The 17,695-nt window shown below is 38.2% G+C and overlaps 1 protein-coding gene and 1 pseudogene across 15 annotated transcripts in view; one reads left to right on the top strand and one right to left on the bottom strand.

The window, feature by feature from the left end:
• SENP7 (SUMO specific peptidase 7) overlaps positions 1–17,695 on the top strand; it is a 216,935-nt gene that overhangs the window by 89,865 nt on the left and 109,375 nt on the right. The window lies entirely within an intron of this gene.
• LOC104650168 (upstream-binding protein 1 pseudogene) lies at positions 12,658–13,915 on the bottom strand (annotated as a pseudogene).

Here is a 17,695-nt window from a genome sequence, read left to right as displayed (position 1 = left end):
AAGTGTTTGCAAGTGTTTGTGTAGATACATATTTTATTTTTCCTTTTTCTTTTTTCTTTTGAGATGGAGTCTCACTTTGTTGCCCAGGCTGGAGTGCAGCGGCGAAAAAACAGCTCACTACAGCCTCAACCTCCCAGGCTTAAGCAATCCTCACACCTCAGCCCAACAAGTAGTTGGGACTGCAGGCACGCACAACCACGCTTGGCCAATTACTCTGTTTTTTGTACAGATGAGGTTTTGCCATGTTGCCCGGGCTGGTCTTGAACTCCTGAGCTCAAGTGATCTGTCTACCTTGGTCTCCCAAAGTGCTGGAATTACAGGCATGAGCCACTGTGCCTGTCCTTAGACATATGTCTTGAATAGATAATTAGGATTAGAATTGCTGTGTCATGCATTAATATTGTTTAACGTTTTGAGCAACTGCTGAGTTTTTTTTCAAAATAACTGTACCATATTGCATTCCCACCAGCAATGTGTGAGGGATTCATGTTTCTCTACATCCTCACCAACACTTACCTCCTTCCATTATTTTTTCCTCTTTTTTTTCTTTCCTTCCATCTTTCTATCTTAGTGGGTGTGAAGTAGTATTTCATTGTGGTTTTGATTGGCATTTCCTAATAACTAAATGACGTTGATTGTCTTTTCATATGCTAATTGGTCATTTGTATGTCTTTTTAGAACTATCTACTCAGATCCTTTGCCCATTTTTAAATTGGGTTGATTATCTTTTTGTTGTAAGAGTTTAAAAAAAATACTTTCTGGGTACAAGTCCCTTATCAGATACATGATTTTCATATATTTTGTCTCATTTTTTTTGCTAGTTTCTCACACTCTTGGTGGTGTCTTTTGAAACAATAGTTTTAAATTTTGATGAAGCCCCATTTATCTTTTTTTTTTTTTGTCTCTGTGCTTTTGGTGTTATATCTAAAAAACCATTGCCTAATCCAAGGTCATGATCATTTACTCCTGTGTTTTCTTCTAAGAGTTTTATAATTTTAGCTCTTAGATTTAGGTCTTTGATCCACTTTAGTTAATTTTTGGGTATGGAATGAAATAGGCACCCTAATTAATATTTTTGCCTTTGGATATTCATTTGTCCTAGCACCATTTGTTGAAAAGACAAATGGTGTCTCTTTATTATTTTCCATTGAAATTTCTTGGAACCTTTGTGAAGTTATCAGTTGATAGTAAATGTCAGGGTTTATTTCTGGATTCTCAATTCTCTTCCACTGATCTATACGTCTGTCCATATGCTGGTACTGCTGTGTGCTATTGCAACTTTGTAGTAAATTTTGAAATTGGGAAGTGTGAGTCTTACAACTTTGTTATTTTTTTTTCAAGATTTTCTGGGACTGTTCTGGGTTTCTTGCATTTTCAGTTGAATTTTAGAATCAGCTTGTCATTTTTAACAAAAAACCAGCAAGGATTTTGACAGTGATTGTATTGAATCTACAGACAAAAATGGTGAATATTGCCATCTTAACAATATTGTCCACCTCATGCCAGTTAGAATGGTGATCATTAGAATATCTGGAGACAACAGATGCTGGAGAGGTTGTGGAGAAACAGGAACCCTTTTACACTGTTGGTGGGAGTGTAAACTAGTTCAACCGTTGTGGAAGACAGTGTGGTGCTTCCTCAAGGACCTAGAAATAGAAATTCCATTTGACCCAGCAATCCCATTACTGGGTATATACCCAAAGCATTATAAATCATTCTATTATAAAGACACATGCACACGTATGTTCAAAGTGGCACTGTTTACAATAGCAAAGACCTGGAACCAACCCAAATGCTCATCAATGATAGACTGGACAAGGAAAATGTGGTACATATACACCGTGAAATGCTATGCAGCCATAAAAATGATGAGTTTGTGTCCTTTGTAGGGACATGGATGAATCTGGAAACCATTCTCAGCAAACTGACACAAGAACAGAAAATCAAACACTGCATGTTCTCGCTCATAGTCTCATGTTTAACAGTGAGAACACATGGACACAGGGAGGGGAGGAGCATCACACACTGGGGTCTGTTGTTGGGGGGCAAAGGAGGGACAGCGTTGGGGGGTGGGGTGGTCAGGGAGGGATAACATGGGGAGAAATGCGAGATGTAGGTGACAGGGGGATGGAGGCAGCAAACCACATTGCCTTGTGTGTACCTATGCAACAGTCCTGCATGATCTGCACATGTGCTCCAGAAACTAAAGTATAATTTAAAAAAAGAAAAAAAAATACTGTCTTCAGATTAATAAACATGGGATGTCTTTCTGTTTATTTATGTCCTCTATAATTTTTTTAATAGTGTTTTATAGTTTTCGGTGTGTCTTTGACCTTTTTTTGTTAAATTTATTCCTAAATGCTTTCTTACTTCTGAAGCTATTATGAATTGAATAGTTTTCTGTTTTTAAATTTTTGTTGTTTTGAGACAGGATCTTGCTTTATTGCCCATGCTGGAGTGCAGTAGCATGATCATAACTCACTGTGGCCTTGACCTCCTGGGCTTAAGTGATCCTCATTCCTCAGGCTCCAAGTCTCTGAGACTATTGGTGTGTGCCACCATGCTTGGCCAGTTTTTTGAATTTGTAGAGATGGGGTCTCATTGTGTTGCCCAGGTTGGTCTTAAACACCTGGTCTCAAGTAATCCTCCTTTCCCGGCTTCCCAAAGTGTCAGGATCGCAGGCACGAGCCACTGTGCCCGGAAGTTGTTTTCTTTCTTCGTTTGCTCTAGGATTTCCCATTTGTTAGCATGTAGTTTTTCATATTACTAGTAGTGTTGGATGATCCTTTGTATTTCTGTGGTATCAATTTTCATGCCTTGCTTTTTGTTTTCAATTTTATTTGGGTCTTTTTTTCTTGGTTGGTCTAGCTAGTGGTATATTAATTTTTTCAAAATGCCAACTTTATGTTTTGATCTTTTAAAAAGTCTTTATTTTGTTTATTTCTACTCTGGTCTTTAATATTTCTTTCCTCCTACTGATTATTGTTTTGTTCTTGCTTTTCCTCCTTTTCCTCCTCCTCTTCCTTCTTCTTTTCTTCTTCTTTTTTGAGATGGAGTTTTGCTCTTGTTGCCGAGGCTGGAGTGCAATGGCAGTATCTCAGCTCGCTGCAACCTCTGCCTCCCGGATTCAAGTGATTCTCCTGCCTCAGCCTCCTGAGTAGGTGGGACTACAGAAACATGCCACCATGCCCAGCTAATTTTTATATTTTTTAGTAGAGACGGGGTTTCACTATGTTGTTCAGGCTGGTCTTGAACTCCTGACCTTGTGATCCACTCACCTCAGCCTCCCAAAGTGCTGGGATTATAGGCATGAGCCACTGCGCCTGGCCTTGTTCTTGCTTATCTAGTCCATTGAGGTCCACTGTAACTTTTTTATTTGAAATCTTTCTACTTTTGATGTAGGTGTTCGTTGCTATTCATTTCTCTCTCAGTACTACTTTTGCTTGTCCATAGTTTTGATATGTTCTGTTTCTGTTTTCATTTGTTTCAGGAAGTAAAAGAATTAAAAAAAAAATTTCTTCAGACCCAGTGGCCGTTCAGGAGCTTGTTGTTTAATTTCCAGGGATTTGTACAGTTTCCAGCATTCTACTTGTATTTGATTTCTCGTTTTATTCCAGTGTGATCTGAGGAGATACTTTATATGATTGCAGTCTTGATTTGTTTTGTGTCCCATCATATGATCTGTCTTGAAGAATGTTTCTTGCACTGGTGAGAAAAATGTGTATTCTGCATTTGGTGGATGAAATGTTTTGTAAATATCTGTTAGATCTCTTTGATCTGTAGTGCAGATTAAACCTGATGTTTCTTTCTTGATTTTCTGTCTAGATGATCTGTTTAGTGTTCATAGAGGGTATATTAGTTAATTCTTAAATTGCTATAAAGAACTACCGGACACTGGGTAATTTATAAAGACAAGAGGTTTAATTGGCTCATGGTTCTGCAAGCTGTCCAGGCTTCTGCTTCTTGGGAAGCTGCAGGAAACTTACAAATCATGGCAGAAGGTGAAGGGGAAGATAGTGCATTGTACATGGCTGGAGCAGGAGAAAGAGGGAACAAAGGGGGAGACGCTACACTTTTATAAATAACCAGATTTCATTAGAACTCCCTCACTATCAGGGGAACAGCAAGGGGGGAATTCTCCCCCATGATCCAACCACCTCCCATAAGGCTCCTCTTCCAACATTAGGTATTACAGTTCGACATGAGATTTGGGTGGGGACACAGACCCAAACCATATAAGAGGATGTTCAAGTTCCAAACAATTATTGTATTGGGATCTGTCTTCCTTTTTAGCTCTAATAACACGTACTTTATATTTCTGTTTGCTTTGATGTTGGGTGTATGTATTCAGATTTTTTATTTTCTTGCTGAATTTATGCTTATATCAGTATATGATGATATTTTTGTATCTTTGTATGTTTTGACTGAATGTCTATTTTGTCTGACATAAGTATGTATAGCTTTTTTGTTCTGCATGTTTTGTTTTCATTTGTCTGATATTATGTGTGTATGTATGTATACATACATACATGTATACATGTATGTATGTATACATACATACACACATATATATTTGTGTATATATACACACACACACACACACACACACACACACACATACACACACATATATATTTGTATCCCTTCACTTTCAGTCTATATGTGTCTTTATAAGTAAAGATAATTTTTTCTAGGAAGGATATAGTTTGGTCTTGTTTTTTTAAATCCACTTAGACTGTTTACATATTTAAGCTGGATAATTTAAACCATTTACATTTAAGGTTATTATTGGTAGTATAAAGACATTTGTCAAAGATGGCCGAATAAGGACAGCTCTGGTCTGCTGCTCCCAGCGAGAGCGCACCGGAAGATGAGTGATCTGCATTTCCAACTGAGGTACCAGGTTCATCTCATTGGGACTTAATAGATATCTACAGAACTTTCTACCTCAAAACCACAGAATATACATTCTTCTCAGCACCACATCACACTTATTCTAAAATTGAACACATAATTGGAAGTAAAATACTCCTCAGCAGATGCAAAAGAATGGAAATCATAACAAACAGTCTGTCAGAACACAGTGCAATCAAGTTAGAACTCAGGATTAAGAAGTTTGCTAAAAACTGCACAACTACATGGAAACTAAATAACCTGCTACTGAATGACTACTGGATAAATAATTAAATGAAGGTAGAAATAAAGATGTTATTCGAGACCACTGAGAATGAAGACACGACGTACCGGAATCTCCAGAACACATTTAAAGCAGTATCTAGAGGGAAATTTATAGCACTAAATGCCCATCAGAGAAGTTAGGAAAGATAAAATCAACACCTTAACATCACAATTAAAAGAACTAGAGGAGCAAGATCAAACAAATTCAAAAGCTAGCAGAAGGCAAGAAATAACTAAGATTTTAAAGCAGAACTGAAGGCGATAGAGACACAAAAACCCATCAAAAAATCAATAAATCCAGGAGCCAGTTTTTAAAAAGATCAACAAAATAGAACACTAGCCAGACTTATAAAAAAGAAGAGAGAAAATTCAAATAGATGCAATAAAAAATGATAAAGGGCATATCACCACCGATCCCATAGAAATACAGATTACCATCAGAGATTACTACAAACACCTCTATGCATATAAACCAGTAAATCTAGAAGAAATGGATAAATTCCTGGAGACTTACACCTTCCCAAGACTAAACCAGGAAGATGTTGAATCCCTGAATAGACCAATACAAGGTCTGAAGCTGAGGCAGCAATTAATAGCCTACCAACCAAAAAAAGTCCAGGACCAGACGGGTTCACAGCTGAATTCTACCAGAGGTACAAAGAGGAGCTGGTACCATTCCTTCTGAAAGTATTCCAAACAATACAAAAAGAGGGAATCCTCCCTAACTCATTTTATGAGAACAACATCATCCTGATACCAAAACGTGGCAGAGATGCAATTAAGAAAGAAAATTTCAGGCCAATATTCATGGTGAACATTGATGCAGAAATCTTCAACAAAATACTGGCAAACTGAATCCAACAGCACATCCGAAAGCTCATCTATCACGATCCAGTTGGCCTCTTGCCAGGAATGCAAGGCTGATTCAACATCCACAAATCTGTAAACATAATCTATCATATAACAGAACCAAATACAAAAACCACATGACTATCTCAATAGATGCAGAGAAAGCCTTCAACAAAATTCAGCAGCCCTTTGTGCTAAAAACTCTCAATAAACTAGGTATCAGTGGATCATATCTCAAAACAATAAGCGCCATTTATGACAGACCCACACCTAATATTATACTGAATAGGGAAAAACGAAGTATTCCCTTTGATAACTGGCACAAGACAAGGATGCCCTCTCTCACTACTCCTATTCAGCATTATATTGGAAGTTCTGGCTAGGGCCATCAGGCAAGAGAAAGAAATAAAGGGTATTTGAATAGGCAGAGAGGGCGTCAAATTGTCCTTGTTTGCAGGTGACATATTGTATATTTAGAAAACCCCAGTGTCTCAGCTCACAATCTCCTTAAGCTGATAAGCAACTTCAGCAAAGTCTCAGGATACAAAATCAATGTGCAAAAATCAAAGCATTCCTTATACACCAATAATAGCCAAATCATGAGTGGTCTCCAATCACAATTGCTACAAAGTGAATAAAATACCAAGGCATACAACTAACAAGGGATGTGAAGACCTCTTCAAGGCGGACTACAAACCACTGCTCAAGGAAATAAGAGAGGACACAAACAGATGGAAAAACATTCCATGCTCATGGTTAGGAAGAATCAATATCATGAAAATGGCCATAGTGCCCAAAGTAATTTATAAATTCAATGCTGTCCCCATCAAGCTACCAATAACTTTCTCCACAGAGTTGGAAAAAAACAACTTAAACTTTACATGGAACTGAAAAAGAGCCCCGCATAACCAAGACAGCATACCAAAACAGAGATACAGACCAATTGTACAGAACAGAGGCCTTGAAAGAACGCCACACAGCTACAACCATTTGATCTCTAACAAACTTGACAAAAACAAGCAATGGGGAAAGGATTCCCTGTTTAATAAGTGCTGTTGGGAAAATGTCTAGCCATATGCAGAAAACTGGATCCCTTCCTTATACAATAATTAACTCTAGATGGATTAAAGCTTTAAACATGAGGCCTAACACCATAAAAACTCTAGAAGAAAACCTAGGCAATACCATTCAGGACATAGGCATGGGCAAGGACCTCATGACTAAAACACCAAAGCAATGACAACAAAAGCCAAAATAGACAATTGGGATCTAATTAAACTTAGGAGCTTCTGCACAGCAAAAGAAACTATCAGTAGAATGATCTGGCAACCAACAGAATGGGGAAAAATTTTTGCAATCTACTCATTTTGACAAAGGGCTAATATCCAGAATCTACAAAGAACGTAAACAAATTTACAAGAAAAAAACAACCCCATCAAAAAGTGGGCAAAGGATATGAACAACCCTGTCAAAAAGTGGGGAAAGGAAATGCTTTTCAAAATAAGACATTTATGCAGCCAACAAACGTAGGAAGTAAAGTTCATCATCACTGATCATTAGAGAAATGCAAATCAAAACCACATTGAGATACCATTTCATGCCAGTTAGAATGGCGATCATTAAAAAATCAGGAGACAACAAATGCTGGAGAGGATGTGGAGAAATAGGAACACTTTTACACTGTTGGTGGGAGTTTAAATTAATTCAGCCACTGTGGAAGACTGTGTGGCGATTCCACAAGGATCTAGCAATAGAAATACCATTTGACCCAGCAAGCAATCCCATTACTGAATATATACCCAAAGGATTATAAATCATTCTGTTATAAAGACACATGCACACATACGTTCATTGCAGCACTGTTCTCAATAGCAAAGACTTGGATCCAACCCAAATGCCCATCAATGATAGACTGGATAAAGAAAATGTGGCACATATACACCATGGAATACTATGCAGCTGTAAAAAAGGATGAGTTCATGTCCTTTGCAGGAACCTGGATGAAGCTGGAAACCGTCATTCTCAGCAAACTGACACAAGAACAGAAAACCAGACAAAGGATGCATTCATGTCCTTTGCAGGAACATGGATGAAGCTGGAAACCATCATTCTCAGCAAACTGACATAAGAACAGAAAACCAAACAAAGGATAAGTTCATGTCCTTTGCAGGAACATGGATGAAGCTGGAAACCATCATTCTCAGCAAACTGACACAAGAACAGAAAACCAAACACCACATGTTCTCACTTGTAAGTGGGTGTTGAACAATGAGAACACATGGACACAGGGAGGGGAACATCACACACTGGGGCCTGGGGGGTGGGGGCTAGGGGAGGGATAGCAGTGGGTGGGGGGATTGGGGAGGGATAGCATTAGGAGAAATACCTAATGTAGATGATGGGGTGATGGATGTAGCAAACCACCATCATGGTGCATGTATACCTATGTAACAAACCTGTACAATCTGCACATGTACCCAGGAACTTAAAGTGTAATAAATAAATTTTAAAAAAGACATTTGTCATTTTGTTAATTGCTTTCTGATTGTCTTGTATATCCTTTGTTCCTTTCTTTCTCTTTATTGTTTATGCTTACGGGTTGGTGGTTTTCTTTAGTGATAATGATTGATTCCTCTTTCTTGTTTCTGCTCTTCCAGTTAGTTTTATACTTTTGTGTATTATCATGATGGTAGATATTGTCTTTTTGCTTCTAGATATACGACTCCTTTAAGCATTTTTTATAGCATCAGTCTAGCCATTATAAATTATCTGTTTCTGTTTGTCTGATAAAGTCTTTATTTCTTCTTCATTTCTGAAGGCTATCTTTGCTGAAGGTAGCATTCTTGGCTGGTAGGTCTTTATTTCAGCACTTTGAACATATCATCCCTTTCTCTCCTATGCTATAAAGTTTTTGTTGAGGAATTTAGTTAGTCTGATGGAGGTTCCCTTGTATGTGTCTTGCTACTATTCTATTGCTATTTTTAGAATTCTTTCTTTGGCTTTGATTTTTGACAATTTGAGTATAATGTCTGGGAGAAGTATAGGACCTTGGAGAAGTCGTCTTTGGATTGAATCGATTTGGGAAAATTTGAGTGTACTGTATCTTGATGTGTGTATCTCTCATAAGAGTTGGGAAATTTTATTATTAAATTTTATTTTATTATTAAATAGGTTTTTATTATTTTGTTAAATAGGCTTTCTGTCTTTGCTCATCTCTTCTCCTCTAAAACAACTAAATTTGAATATTTGGTCAGTTTATAATGTAGTATGTGTCCTGTTGGCTTTATTTATCCTTTGCTTGTTTTGTCTGGTCTGTCAAAGATCAGATGGTTGCAGATGTGTGGTGTTGCCTCCAAGGCCTCTGTTCTGTTCCATTGGTCTATATCTCTGTTTTGGTACCAGTACCGTGCTGTTTTGATTACTGTAGTCTTGTAGTATAGTTTGAAGTCAGGTATTGTGACGACATGATTGTATATTTAGAAGACCCCACTGTTTCAGCCCAAAATCTCTTTAAACTGATAAGCAACTTCAGCAAAGTCTCAGGATACAAAATCAATGTGCAAAAATCACAAGCATTCTTATACACCAGTAACAGACATACAGAGAGCCAAATCATGACTGAACTCCCATTCACAATGGCTACAAAGAGAATAAAATACCCAGGAATACAACTAACAAGAGACATGAAGGACCTCTTCAAGGAGAACTATGAACCACTGCTCAAAGAAACAAGAGAGGACACAAGCAGATGGAAAAACATTCCATGCTCATGGTTAGGAAGAATTAATATCATGAAAATGGCCATACTGTCCAAAAGCAATTTATAGATTTAACACTATCCCCATTAAATTACCAATGAACTTCTTCACAGAACTGGAAAAAAAAAAAAACGCTTTGAACTTCATATGGAACCCAAAAAGAGCCTGCATAGCCAAGACAATCCTAAGAAAAAAAAAGCTGGAGGCATTACAAGACTACAGTAATCAAAACTTCTTTGTTTCCTAATTGAATATCCTTTATTTATTTTCTTGCCTGATTGCTCTGGCCAGAACTTTATTCTGTTGAATACGAGTGGTGAGACAGGGCATACTTGTCTTGTGCCAGTTTTCAGAGGGAATGCTTTCAGAGTTTGTCTTAAATAGCTTTGATTATTTTGAGATACATTCCATCGATACCTAGTTTACTGAGAGTTTTTAGCATAAAGGGCTGTTGAATTTTGTCAAAGACCTTCTCTGCAGCTATTGAGATAATCATGTGGTTTTTGTCTTTGTTTCTGTTTCTGTGATGGATTACATTTATGGACTTAACATATGTTGAAGCAGCCTGGTTCGCTAGTATTTTGTTGAGGATTTTTGCATTAATATTTAACAGAGATACTGGCCTGTAGTGTCTTACTACATCTTACTGTTAAAAAAAAGTAACAAATTTTCTGCTGCCATAATTTATTTAGCCTGTTTCACTGGGACAAACTCATGTTCAGTGCCACTCAGTATAATTTGATAAGTGTCTAACTATTCTCATCCAGCTTCTAAAACCTGACGAGGAACTTCAAAAAAGCATTAAATGACATTTATTGTTCCATAAACTTGATTCCCAAAAAGTAAGGCTAAATAGACAAGCAAAATTTTTAAAACAAGAGATAAACTCACTTTTTTCCCCAGTGACTGGTACAGAAAACATGTGGTCACACAAAAGCAAAGGGAAAAACCACAAAGGAAAGCTCTCTGCCTATATGGTCTATGAGGAGTTACAGATATTTTCAAATTGAAGATGAAAATAGACTATGCTTCTTTTTTGTTTTTTGTTTTTTGTTTTTTTTTTGAGACGGAGTTTCACTCTTGTTACCCAGGCTGGAGTGCAATGGCACGATCTCGGCTCACCGCAACCTCCGCCTCCTGGGTTCAGGCAATTCTCCTGCCTCAGCCTCCTGAGTAACTGGGATTACAGGCACGCGCCACCACGCCCAGCTAATTTTTTGTATTTTTAGTAGAGACGGGGTTTCACCATGTTGACCAGGATGGTCTCGATCTCTTGACCTTGTGATCCACCCGCCTCGGCCTCCAAAGTGCTGGGATTACAGGCGTGAGCCACCATGCCAGGCCGACTATGCTTCTTTTTAGCAAATAATTAACCCCCTTTATGAATAAAACAAAATGTCAAAGGTTTAACCCACTGAAGTAGTTTGTCTTCTGGGAGAGATTTCAAACTCAAAAATTATTCATTTCCTATTTTTGCCTGAACAAAGATGAGGATCAAATAGTACCTTCAAATCAGGACACCTGGGTATATGGACAGAGAGATGCTGCAATTAAAATGTAATAGACATTTAAAAAAATTTCAGTACCTTATACCACAGGCCTCAAAAATGATTGCTGATAGATTTTGGGAAGGTTTTGGATGAAGGACAGAAATATAGGAGGGAAGTGAGGAAACAGTGGATTCCTTCTGTATGCTAGCAGATAAGCATTTTGTTTTATGAAAGAGGCACTCTTTTTTATAGAGAAAGAAGCTATTATATGGTGTGTAAAAAACTCCTAAATAGTCACCAGAATGTCTGTCCCTGATTGCACTGAAGCTCAGTATTTGAGGAGAAGCTTTAGGGATTTGTATGGTAGATTTTAGTGTTTTATTGATAACATCTGGTGTGTCCATGAAAAATTTCATCTTGTTCCTAATGAAGATCCCTTAACACCTAGTCAGAAGCTATCAACAATAATACTTTCTCTTCCTCCTTGGGGCACCTATTTCCAATGTCTGGGGAAGGGCTTTAAAAATGTTTAACAGGATGCTGGGGGTTGGGGATTGGAGTGGGGTGGGGTATAGTCAGAGATGGAGACACGGAAGAAGATGAGAGAAAAAACACATGAGTTTAAAAGGCAAGGAATCTCCAAAAATGAAAACCAGAAACTAAAATGCTAAAAATGGAAGCAGAAGCAAAAAAGTTTTTCAATAAATCTGCCACAAAGCCAAAACACAGAAGTCTTTGCACCTATTAGGATTTACACTGATCCTCTCACCAAGGTTCTCCTGATAATGCAGTTTGCTGCCAGCCCGTTTTCCTTGCTTGGATCTTCTGCAATCTGGCCTGATCACATCAAACCTACACCCTTAGACATGATTTCTTCCAAGAAGGTGCTGAGCTTCTTAACTGACCACCAGTGGCCGCATCAACCCAACACATCTCTCCACATACAGATTCACTGATAACTCCACAACAGCACTGTCCCCCCGCCCCACTGTCTCCTCTCCAGGTCAGCATAAAGTTCAGGCTGTAAAACCCAAACTGGCACAGAAAGGTAAATGCCCACAGTGTAAAAAGACAGCAAAGGCTGCTTCTAGGAGCTGTATTTACTGGCCTGTGCCAGAGAAGCAGGCAGCTGTGCCTGGACTGTGAGCTCCAGAGCTGGGTGCATGGTCTGCCGATGTGCTCACTCTCATGAGGATGCTTGGCTATGGCAGTGACAGTGAGAAGATTCACCTCTCATACAGCGCATTAGAAAGGTCGTCTGTGTTTTCAGTATGAAACATTTCATATGGTAAAATCCAATCCTAAGACTTCTTGGATTCAGGCTTCACACACTTTTAAGTGTGACTATTTGGGACTGAATATAATTCAGTTTATATAAAACATCACTTTAAAATTATGTGGATACCATCACTATTTTCAACTTTTACCGTGGAGAATAAATAACAACTCTCATCTTGAAAGTTCGGAACCATCTGATCACTAATGAGAATGTGAATACCAATTGGACCCTGTCTGTAAATCTGATTAATTTGGAGGAGAGGAATATGAAACACCCGCGAAAGTTTTTGAGCGACTTCTGAGGCAATCATGTCTTCCAAGTAGACTGCATGATAAACGTACGGTGCCCCACTGCCATTTTTGTTTGCACTGCCGGGGCTTGCTGCTGCCCTTGCAGCACCATTGCTGCTTGTCTGCTCCTCGCAGACATCGGTGATTAAACGGGGCCTGCCTGACCTTGACTTCGGTGAATTACAGAGCCGAATTTCACTGGCTGCACTACAAGTTTGAGCTAAATCTTCCTTTATCAGTTTTAATAAGTCAGCACCTGAAAAACTGAGAATAGTCTTGTGTAAGAAGAGAATCTTATTTTTGAGCAGCCATTACCATGTTTCCTGGATCGTAGCTGAAGGCTGAATTTGTTCACCAGAGGCCTGTGAAGCTCCACTTCCCTGATGATTTGGGGAAGAAGAGCTGCTGTCCAGGACACTGCAAGTGCTCTGTCATGGGGAGGTGAAAGTGGGCGCCGGAGAAGGACTGTTACTCACATAAGCTGTGGGGGCACTGGCCCATGAAGAACACTGTCAGGATTGTGGTATCATAGGACGGCTGATACTTTTCTTTTTCATGAGCTGTTCTCTTTTCCATCTTCTCTCGGTTAGTTTTTTGTTTCCTGTCTGCACCTTTCGGCTTAAAAACTTTGATTTGGCAGCTAGCTGATTGTAGATGATCTGTGTATTCCCATTTTCATTCTGCTTAAAGGCGTCAACCTGGATCCTTAAGGGCACTCTGTTTTCACCTCTGTGCTTCTGTGGAGTAAATTCTGCTGATGCAGTGTACCTGAATGAAGGCAGAGGTGCGTTTTGTTGGGTCCCTGAGAAATTCAGCCTAATTTAACTGGCTTGGATTTGTCCTTGTGTCAGTTATTCCCATGGACATTGGAATATCGAAATCAAGAAGTCTGTCTTCTGGGTGATTCCACTTCCATCCTTCAACTTGCTGATGCTCTGTGTGTTGTAGCCATCTGTTATGGAATACAACCCTTGTTATGCTCTTTACTAATTTTCCACTGTTCTTGGGCATGTTACCCATTTTCCCGTTTTCCTGTATCTGAATTTCGTAAGACTGACCTTGTTTCAATTAAGTAAGGTTTCATCATGCAATATGAATAGCTTGCATTTTCTTACTGGCTTTTTAGTTATCTTACTGATGTGTAATTTACATGCAACAAAATACATACATTTTAAGTGTAGATTTCTGTAAGGTTTATTTTTTTATTTTATTTTTTTGAGACAGAGTCTCACTCTGTTGCCCAGGCTAGAGTGCAGTGGCGTGATCTCCGATCATTGCAACCTCCACCTCCTGGGTTCCAGCAATTATCGTGCCTCAGCCTCCTGAGTAGCTGGGTCACACCAGCCTTGTTTGATGGGCAAGACAGCCCTACAGAGTTCAGGTCCAACAGTTCCAGTAGGGCTAAGGTCTCCTATGGGAGCAAGTCAAGCCTAGAGGGACGGCCCTCACTGGCTGTGCTCTGCTACAGACTTTCCTCCTGCACCAAAGCTTCTGGTCTCCGCATCAGCTGGTGTGCTGCCCCTGCCACTTTCTCTAAGCAGCCCTCCCTGCCAACTCAAGTGTCTGTGGTGGTTGAGGGGTCTCCTCCTGCTGGGATTCCAGAAACCCTTCCTGAGAGTGGATTGCTCCACTCAACTGTTGACCCAGAGTCACTGGGGGCTAGGAATGAGTCCTGGTACATGGCAGTCCTGTGCAGGCTTCCCAGTTTTCTCCCTCTTCAGCCTAGCTTCTGTGTCTTCTCTCTGTCCAGTTTCTGTGCCTTCCCTCTGAAGATCTGTCAGGAGTGCACCCATCGCCCCTGCCCCTTGGTGGTAGCTCTTCCACCTGGCTGCATCTAGTCAGCCATTGTGTTGGGAGCCTGTTTTCCTTTCTTTTGGGTAAATCCTAGGAGTTGGATTGCTGGGTAATTTCCTAAGTGCATTCTTAACTTTATAAGAAACTGCCAAGCTGTCATAAGTGGTTGTGCCATATTGCATCCCCACTGCCAGCCATATAGGAGGGTTTCATTTTCTTCACACTCTGGCCAACACTTATATGGTCAGTCTTTTTATCATCATACTTTCTAATGGAAGTGTAGTAGTATCTCTTTGTGATTTTAATTGCATTTCCTTGATGACCGATGATGCTGAACATCTTTTCATGTGCTTTACTGGACTTTGAACAGTCTTCTCTATCGTCTCTATTGAATTTGTTTTGCTCCTTCCTCCCGTTTAAAACTGTTTTGAAAAAGACCGGAAAGTTAAGATTTAATGATATTGAACATCTTTTTGTATGCATGTTGGCCATTTGTGTAGATTTCTGTAAGGTTTTTTTTGTTTTGTTTTGTTTTTTTGGTGAAATATCCAAATGTTTTGTCTTTTTTTTTTGAAAGACAAGAAATACTATAAATAAAATTATGAAAAAAGTCATGAAAACAATGCTTTCATCCCAACTGTTAGTTTATTTTCTAGAATCAAAATGTATGAGTCCAAGTCTGAGGGAGGATTATTTTTTCTGATTTCTGAATTTATTTAGCTAAGCAGTGTAATTAAGTCATGTTTATGTATTCATTGATAAACACTTGTTGAAAAATTTTAAAAATTTGAGTTTTTCTGGAAAACCAGTATATGTGTTTTTTATTCATAAGCAAAAAATGTTATTTTTTTCTGCTGTGATTATGTTGGGTTTTCCTACAATTCTAAATTTTCACATATATAAAACAGAAAAGATGTAGTATATTTCTTATTTTTTATGAATCCTTTTTTTTTTTTTAAAGAATCTGAGTATATGGATCAGTGATCATTTTCCCTCATAAAAAATTAAGCAAGTATTAGTATAGTGGCTTGGAGCTTTCAAAGGAACATTTTGTAAGCAGATAACTGGATGGTTCTGAAAAGCCTAGGCAAGTTAACAGGAGCCAGCGAACCTGAGTATGTAGATTGTTTGGTTAGGTGGAGTTCTCAGTTTTGCTGTCTTTACTTTTCATTTTTACTGTGAAATATAATGTAACTAACAAAAAATGAGTAAAAGGTAAACAGTTCAATGAATTAGTCATTAAATTTAATATATATTTTTTAAGGCAGATTTTAACCACTACTGCGGTACAAAACAGAAAACAACCCCAGAAGTTCTCAACCCCTGCAAATGATAACCTTTTAAAGCAGCAGTCCCTAACCTTTTTGGCACCAGGGACCAGGTTTATGGAAGATAATTTTTCCATGAACGGGATTGAGCTGGGGGGTGTTGTAGAGAGTGGTTTAGATCATCAGGCATTAGTTAGTTTCTCATAAGGAGTGCATAAGCTAGATCCCTCGCATGTGAACTTCACAACAGAGTTCGTGCTCCTGTGCAAATCTAATGCTGCCGTTGATGTGACAGGATGCAGTGCCCAGACAATAGTGCTCATTCACTCACTGCTTACCTTCTGCTGTGTGGCCCAGTTCCTAACAGGCCACAGACTGGTACTGGTCAGCAGTCTGAGGGTTGGGGACCCCTGCTTTAAAGGTAACCACTCACCTAACTTTAAAAGTAATTACTTTCTTATTTTTCTTGAGTAGTATTGTTACCTAAGACTATATCCCTAAATACTAAATTTAGGTTTTAATGTGCCTGGTTTGAATGTTGTTCTTTACTCGTAAGTTTCTCTTCTGATATACAGAGAAATCTTGTGACACTTAAATGTTGTAGATGTTTAGAATTTTTTACCTTACTAATTTAGGGGAAAGAGATTACTTCTATTGCAGGATATTTTTAGTCACAAAAATTGTGATAAAGCCAAACATGAAATAAGTATTTTCCCAGAGAAGCCAAATTGTCCTCCTTATTTAGAGCCTCACTATTAGAATAATCAGTAAAACCAATGATTTGTTATTTTCCAACATAAATTCTTATTTGGTCTGAATGAATAGAAAAATGGCATTTTCACACATCAAATAATCTCATATTTGAAATTATTAAAATTACTATTGAGATAATAATTTCCCCAATAATTGAGCAAATACCTAAGTCATACAGTTTTTCCATTAGACTTAATTACTTTTTATCCTTAAAATTTTGTATATGTTTTTATTTGGTCATTTAGAATTTTAAATTGTATAGTTGTAAAACTTATAAATAATAGCCTGATAGTCTTTAAACATTTTACCAAGTTTGCTGTCTCTTGGTTTCTTCTTATGCATGTGTATAGATGGGTATCACATGTATACATGTATACATAGACACATACATTTTTTGGGGAACTATTTGAAAGTAATTTGCAGGCATCATGGCATTTTATGTTCAAATACTTCCGCCTGCTTTTCCTAAGAACAGTGACATTATCTTACATAACAATTATAATATGCTATCAAGAAAATTAGTAATTTCATATCATCATGTGCTGTAACGTCCACAATCGGAATTTCCTGAATGTTCCCAAAATGTTATTTATTTATTTATTTTAAAATTTATTTGGCAAAAACTGCAGTTATTTTTGCACCAACCCAATAGAATCAAATTCAGATTCACACATTGTATTTGGCTATTATACCCCATTAGTCTCTTAATCTAGAAGAGTTCCCACCTGGTCTGCCCTTTCTCTTTTAACCATGACACTGAGTTTTGAGGAGTCCAGACCAGTTGTCTTATAGAATGCCTCACAATCTATATTTTTATTATTTTTCTGGACTTCTCCTTATGATTGGTCCAGGTTATATTTTGGCAGAAAAACTTCATACCTGATGTCATGTACCTTTTATTGCACATAGCAGGGGATACATAATTTCTGATTGTTTCACTCCTGATAGTTCTGTGTTTGAGCACTTGCATAAGGTGGTACCTGCCAGATCTGCTCATTGTAAAGACACCTTTTCCTCTTTGCAGTTAATAATCCTC

Source organism: Saimiri boliviensis, chromosome 8 (genome assembly GCF_048565385.1).
Source record: "Saimiri boliviensis isolate mSaiBol1 chromosome 8, mSaiBol1.pri, whole genome shotgun sequence".
Taxonomy (NCBI): Eukaryota; Metazoa; Chordata; class Mammalia; order Primates; family Cebidae; genus Saimiri; species Saimiri boliviensis.
This window is presented reverse-complemented; position numbering and strand designations above follow the sequence as displayed.